We start from the raw sequence: 7,334 nt of genomic DNA, 5'->3' as shown, positions 1-7,334 counted from the left end.
CCGGTCTGCTCCACCACTCATAATGATCAGGACTCATCAACTCAATACCTTGTTTCTACATTCTCTTCAAATCCTTTAATTCCTTTAGCTCTAAGGACTATATCTACCTCCTTCTTGAAAACATCCAATATTTTATCCTTTGCAAAGAATTCCACAGGCTCAATGCTCTCTGGATGAAAAAATTCTCCTCCTCCTACTCCCTATCCTCAGGCTGGTTCAGGAATCCCTGGTCAAAAGCAACATTTTTTCCCGCCATTACCATGCTTGATCCTGTTAGAATTTTCTGAGGTTCTTTGAGATCCCCTCTCATTCTTCTGAACTCCAGTGAATATCATCCTAACTAATCTAATTTCTCTTCATTTGTCAGTCCTGCCACCCCAGCAATCAGTCTGGTAAACCTTTGTTGCACTCCTTCCTTGGCAGAATATCCTTCTTCAGATAAGGAGATCAAAACTGCACACAGTACTTTAGGTATGGTTTCACCAAGGTTCTGTACAATTGCAACAAGACATCCCTGCTCCTGTACTCAAATCCTTTCACTGTGAAGGCCAACATGCCATTTTCTTTCTTCACCACCTGCTGCACATACATGCTTACTTTCAGTGACTCGTGTACAAGAACATCCAAGTCTCAGTGCACCTCCCCCTTTTCCAATCTATCACTGTTCAGTTATGTTACTTCCTAATTTTGCTACAAAATTGGATAACCACACAGTTATCCCCATTATTGTTCATTTGTCACACATTTGTCCATCCACTCAACTTGTCCAAAGCACTCTGAAGCATCTGTGCATCATCCTCAGATTAACCCTGCCACCCAGCTTTGAATAGTATGCAGATTTGGAGTTATTACATTTAGTTCCCTCATCTGAATCATTATTATACATATTGCCATTAGCTGGTATCCTAGCACTGATCCCTGCAGTATCCCACTAATCATTAGCAGCCACTTGGAAAATAACACATTTATTCCTACTCTGTCTCCTGCCTGCCAGCCAGTTCTCTCTCTATGTCAATACCCTACCCCAATCCTATGCCCTCTAATTTTACATGCTAATATTTTATGTCAGACATTTTAGAAAACTTTCTGGAAGTTGAAGTAAACCACATTTACTGGCTCCACCTTATCAACTCTACTTATTACATCATTGAACAATCCAATAGATTTGTCAAGTATGATAGCCCTTTTAGATGATTTCCATTTAATCAAAACTCCTTAGACAGCATCTTCTAAACCCACAATCACTTCCATCTAGAAGGTCAAAGATAGTAGTTCATGGGAACACCACCACCATCTGCAAGTTCCCTCCAAGCCAGCCTGACTTGGAAACATATCATTTTTTCACTGTCAACATTGTGGGGCTACCTACAGCACACAGACTGCAGCAGTTCAAGAAGGCAGCTCACCACCTTTTCAAAACGCTGAATAAATGTTGGCCAGCCAAAAACATCCACATCCCACAAGTGAATGAAAAAAAAATCCATGCTGACCCTGCCCAATCCTGTCAATGTTTTCCAAGTGCTCAACAGTTAAATCTTTCATAATGGAATCTATATTGGTCCCCACTACTAAAGTCACGTTAACTGGTCTACAATTCTGCATTTTCTCTCAACTTCCTTTTTTAAATAGTGGGGTTACACTAGCTATCCTTCGGTCTATATGAACTGTTTCACAGTCTATAGAATCTTGGAGATGACCATTGATGATGACATTCACTATTTTTTGGTTCACTTCCTTTAGTATTCTGGAGTGTAGATTGTAGGGCTTTAGGTTTAATCCCACCAATTTCCCTAACACCACTTATTGATTTCCTTCTTTTCCTCCCTGTCACTAGACCTTATGTTCTCCAAAACATTTTGGGCGTTACTTGTCTTCTCCTTTTGTGAAGATAGTTAAGATATGTATTTAATTGTTCTGCTATCACTTTGTTTCTCACCATAACTTGTCCTGATTGTAAGGGGCTTGCATTTGTCTTCACTAATCATTTATGTCTTCACATACCTATAGAAGTTTTTAACAATCAGTTTGTGTGCTTACACTTGTACTCTGTTTCTTCCCTCTTAATTAATCCCTTTGTCCTCCTCTGCTGAATCCACACTGCTCCCAAGGTCAGGTTACTGTTGTTTTTAGTCAATTTGTATGCTTCTCCCTTGAATCTAATACTATCCATAACTTCCTTTGTTAGCCATGGTCAGGTGATTTCCCATTTTATCTTTGAGCCAGAGAGAAGTGAACCATTCACACTTTGAAAGTTTGCCATTGCCTATCTTGTAAATCATTAAATCCAGGAATCAATTTTTTTTGTAATTATTAATGTTTCCCTATGCCTGAAGCAACACCTTTGAGGAAATTCCTTGCAAGTACAGTCGGAGAAAAATTGACTCAACTTTTACCGGCATGAAGTTTTTTAAAAGTACCGTTAATTCCGAGTTCAAATTTTATGTCTTAAATATTCATAGAAATGATTACTAGTTTGGGAAGAAAAAAAACTTGCATCTTCTGCTTAGATCCACAATCGCAAGGTGCATTGGAAAGATAGCATAAAGCTTTAAAGTCCATGATTAAAACTGACTGTCATAAAGATTGGGTTAAAGGAATTTCCAGATATGAAGTGAGAGGTTTATGCAAATTGATTAATGAGAAATTTATAAATCAATGCTCAGAGACTATGCTTCCTATCTGTGTTTTGCGTTTGAGAGAAACTAATCAAGGTATGCGAATTGGCCAAAAAACATTTGAACCTTGCTCAACAAACAATGAAAACTAGATAAAAAGGTCAAGGTTTCAAATGTCATTGTCAAAGACAATGTGTTCGCATTGTTACCTGTCTCTGGGGAACCATGAAAAGCAAGGTTCATTGGAACTGTATCAAATTAAAAAGAAATTCAACGATGCTAATTCTGTACTGAGTATTCCAGAGGAACAATCAGTGAGATTAAAGTGTTATTACCGTTGGGAGGAAAACCAGCAGAAAACTTTACTTACAGTAGTAAAAGAAATAGGGTGTGGAACATGAATAATTGGAGAAAGAATTAGAATTTGAAAATTCAGAAGCTGATCCTTCAGCCATCATTTTGGATAATACAGAAGAAGTGTTGGCTCCTTGAGGAACTCCAGCTCAGAATTGATGAGCTGGAATCTGAGCTTTGTGTATTGCAACACAACAGGAAGGAGAGGGTTACCAGGATGTTTCAGGATGCAGACACAACACCTTAGATTATCTACTTTGAATTTGGTCAGTGATCAGGAACAGAAGAGTGGTAGCTATAGCCAGACAAGTACAGGGATCCGGAAAGTGGCGCTGAAGTAGCCTTAGCCCCTGTACTTATCCAACAGGTTTGAGATTCTTGCTCCCTTTGTGGGCTATAGGGAGAATCAGCAAACTGACCATAGCACCATGGTACAGCAAACTATTCAAAAGTGGGGAGAAAACAGAAATGCAGTTGTAGCTGAAAATGTATCGCTGGAAAAGCGCAGCAGGTCAGGCAGCATCCAAGGAACAGAAAATTCGACGTTTTGGGCATAAGCCCTCAGGAAGGGCTTATGCCCGAAACGTCGAATTTCCTGTTCCTTGAATGCTGCCTGACCTGCTGCGCTTTTCCAGCAACACATTTTCAGCTCTGATCTCCAGCATCTGCAGACCTCACTTTCTCCTCAAAGAAATGCAGTTGTAATCAGGGATAGTATAATTAACAGAATAGAAACTGTTCTCCGTGGTCAGGATTGACAGTCCCAAAGGCTGTGTTACCTACTTGGTGCCCAGGTTCAGAATATCTGGGGAACTTGATTAGATTAGATTCCCTACAGTGTGGAAACAGGCCCTTCGGCCCAACAAGTCCACACTGACCCTCCAAAGAGTAACCCACACAGACCTATTTGCCTCTGGCTAATGCACCTAACACTATGGACAATTTAGTAGGGCCAATTAACCTGACCTGCACATCATGGACTCTGGGAGGAAACCCACGCAGACATGGGGAGAACGAGCAAACTCCACACAGACAGTTGTCCAAGGCTGGAATCGAACCCGGGTCCCTGGCAATGTGAGGCAGCAGTGCTAACCATTGAGCCACCATACCACCCCAAATTTAGAGTGGGAGGGGAAAGATCCAGTTTTTGTAGGTACCAGTGATACAGTTAGAAAGAGGAAAGAGGTTCTGTTGATGGAATATGAACAGCTACGGGCTAAATTAAAAAATAGAACCACAAAGGCAATGATCTCTGGATTACTACCTGAGCATATGGTAACTGGCACAGGGTCAATCAGATTAAAGAGGTAAATGCATGTCCCAAAGGTACAACAGGTAAAACAGGTTTGAGTTATTGGGACATTGGCACCAGTACTGGGGAAGAAGAGAGCTGCTTCAATGGGACAAGCTCCACCTAAATCATGCTGGGATCAGAGTTCTGGTGATTCGCATGACTAGGGCTGGATATTGAGCTTTAAACAAAATAGTGGGGGATAAAATCAACTATATGGAAAATGAGAAAATCAATGATTATAGAAGATAGGATAGCAGGTTAGTGATGGGGCTGATTGTAACCAAAATGTAAAAAGGGACAAAATATGTGAATGTCATATTTTACCAAGGAAGCATAAAAGAGTGGGAAAATTCAATAATAGAACAACAGTCATATTTAAATGCACAAATCATTCCAAATAATTTAGACAAACTAATAGTGCAAATTGAGATAAATTGGGATGGCATGGTGGTAAAATATTTAGCACTCACAGCACCAGGGACTTGGGTTTGATTCTAGCCTTGGATGACTGTGTGGAATTTGCATGTTTTCCCCGTGTTTGCATGGGTTTCCTCCCACAGTCCAAAAATGTGCAGATTTGGTGGGTTAATATGGTAAGTGTGGAGTTATGGGGTTAGGGTGAGGTACTCTTTTTAGAAGGTTGGTACAGAGTCAATGAACCTAATAGCCTCTATCTGCATTGTAGGGATTTCATGATCAGTGAAATCAAAATGCTGTCAAGCCATTATGGAAACATGGTCACAAGGAGGTATGACTCTAAAACATTCAGGGATATTTAACTTTTCAGAAAGATAAGAGAGATGGAAACAGTGATGAGCTAGCAATGTCAGTAAGAAATGAAACGATGACAGTTGTGAAAGACAATCTAGGCTCAAATGATGTAGAGTCCATTTGAGCACAGGTTAAAAAAAAACAAGGAAATTAAGACATGGCAAGAGTAGTGTTCAGAACCCAAACATAACCTTTCTGTTGGAAAAGCTTTCAATCAACAAATAGTAAGAACGCGTTAAAAAGAAAACATAATAATTGACAGCGACTTTACTCTTCATGTTGATTGGGTTAATAAAATTGGAAAGAACATAAGAACATAAGAAATTGGAGTAAGAGTCGGCCATCTAGCCCATCAAGCCTGCTCCCCTATTCAATAAGATCATAGCTGGCCTTTTTGTGGACTCAGCTACACTTACCTGCCTGCTCACCATAACTCTTAATTCCTTTACTGTTCAGAGGGTAGCTACAACAACAAATTCATACAGTGCATCCGGGATTGTTTCCTCAAGCAGTATGTCATGGAGGCAACCAGGGAACAAGCTACCTTGGATCTCATTATTGGTAATGAGGCAGGTTTAATAAAAGACCTCTGGGTAAAAGGTCCCTAGAGAGTCGTGATCATAACCTTGACGAAAATTAACATTCAGTTCAAGAGTGATGTGGATAATGAATTGGCTAATGGGTAGGAATCATCAAGTGGGGGATAAAGGGTTCTTTTTCAGGTTGACAACCTGGCACCAGTAGGGTTCCACCGGGATCAGTGCTGGGACCACGACTGTTTACAATATATATTGCGGATCAAGGAAGTGAATATACTGTAGCCAAATCTGCAGATGACACAAAAATATGTGGAAAGGCAAATTGTGAGAGGAATACAAATAGTTCACAGAGAAATGTTGAGAGATTAAATAAGTTGAAAAAATGTTGTCAAATTGACTACAGTATGGGAAGATGTGAAAGGGAGAACAAAAAAAAATCAGAATTATTTAAATAGACAGAAACTGCACAAGGCTGCCACACAAAGGTTTGGTTGGGGGGGGGGTGGTTGGTGGGAGTGGGATAGGTACTTGTGCACAAGACACAGAAAGCCAGCACACAGGTACAGCAGATAACCAGGAAGGCTAACGGAATGTCAGCTCTTATTTCAAAGGGGTGATAGTATATGAATCGGCAAGTCTTACTGCAATTGTACAAGGTGCTGGTGAGATCACAACTGGAGTATTGTGAGCAGTTTTGGTGCCCCTTTTAAAAAATATCTTTTGTTTCATTGGAGGCAGATCAGAGAAGGGTCACAAGAATGATCCCTGGTATGGAGGGATTGTCATATGAGCAGAGTCAAAACAGGTTAGGACTCATCATTGAATCTGGAAAAAATGAGAGGTGATTTCATCGAACATACAGGACTCTTAGGGGGCTCGACAGGGTAAATGCTGAAAGATTGCATCCCCTTTTCAGAGAGTCTAGAACCAGGGGGGATAGTTTCAGAATAAAGGGATTCCATTTTAAGATGAGATGAGAAAGAATTTCTCTTCTGAGGATTAAGCATCTTTGGAACACCTTGCCACTGAGAGCAAAGTCCTTGTGTATATTTACAGCTGAGAGATTTTTAATCAAGAATTATGGGGAAAATGCAGGAAATGGGATGTTGGATTAGCCAGAATCCCTACACAGTGGAAACAGGCCACTTAGCTCATCAAGTCTGCACCAACTTTCTGAAGGGTACCCCACCCAGAGGGTCATCCTATCACCATAACCCCACATTTCCCATGGCTAATCCACCTCACCTATACATCCCTGCACACTATTGAGCAATTTAGCATGGCCAATCCACCTAACTTGCACACCATGGACTGTGGAAGAAAACCAGAGCAGCCGGCAGATAGCCCAGCAGATATGAAGAATGTGCAAACTCCACACAGACTGTCACCCAAGGCTGGAATCAAACCCAGGTCCCTGGTGCTGTCAGGCAGCTGTGCTATCAACAAGTTATTTCTTTGTTTCAGATCTCCAGCATTCTTTACTTTATTTCAGAATTCTAAAACATTCCTGACTTGTGCCTTGTAGGTTGTAGAAAGGCATTGAGAAAATAGAAGGTGAGTAACCTGCTACAAAATTCTGAGTCTCTGACTGCTGTCATAGTTATAGTATTTGTATGACTGATCTAGTTCAGTGTCTGGTCAATGGTAACCTGCAAGATGCTAATTGTGGGACATGCAGTGATGGTACAGCTATTGTATGCCAAATGGAAATCGTTAAGTCTCATGTTGAAAATGGTCATTGCCTGATTCTTGTGTGGCATG

Source organism: Hemiscyllium ocellatum, chromosome 17 (assembly GCF_020745735.1).
Source record: "Hemiscyllium ocellatum isolate sHemOce1 chromosome 17, sHemOce1.pat.X.cur, whole genome shotgun sequence".
Lineage (NCBI taxonomy): Eukaryota > Metazoa > Chordata > Chondrichthyes > Orectolobiformes > Hemiscylliidae > Hemiscyllium > Hemiscyllium ocellatum.
The sequence above is the reverse complement of the archived record's forward strand: the minus strand, read 5'-3'. Positions refer to the sequence as shown.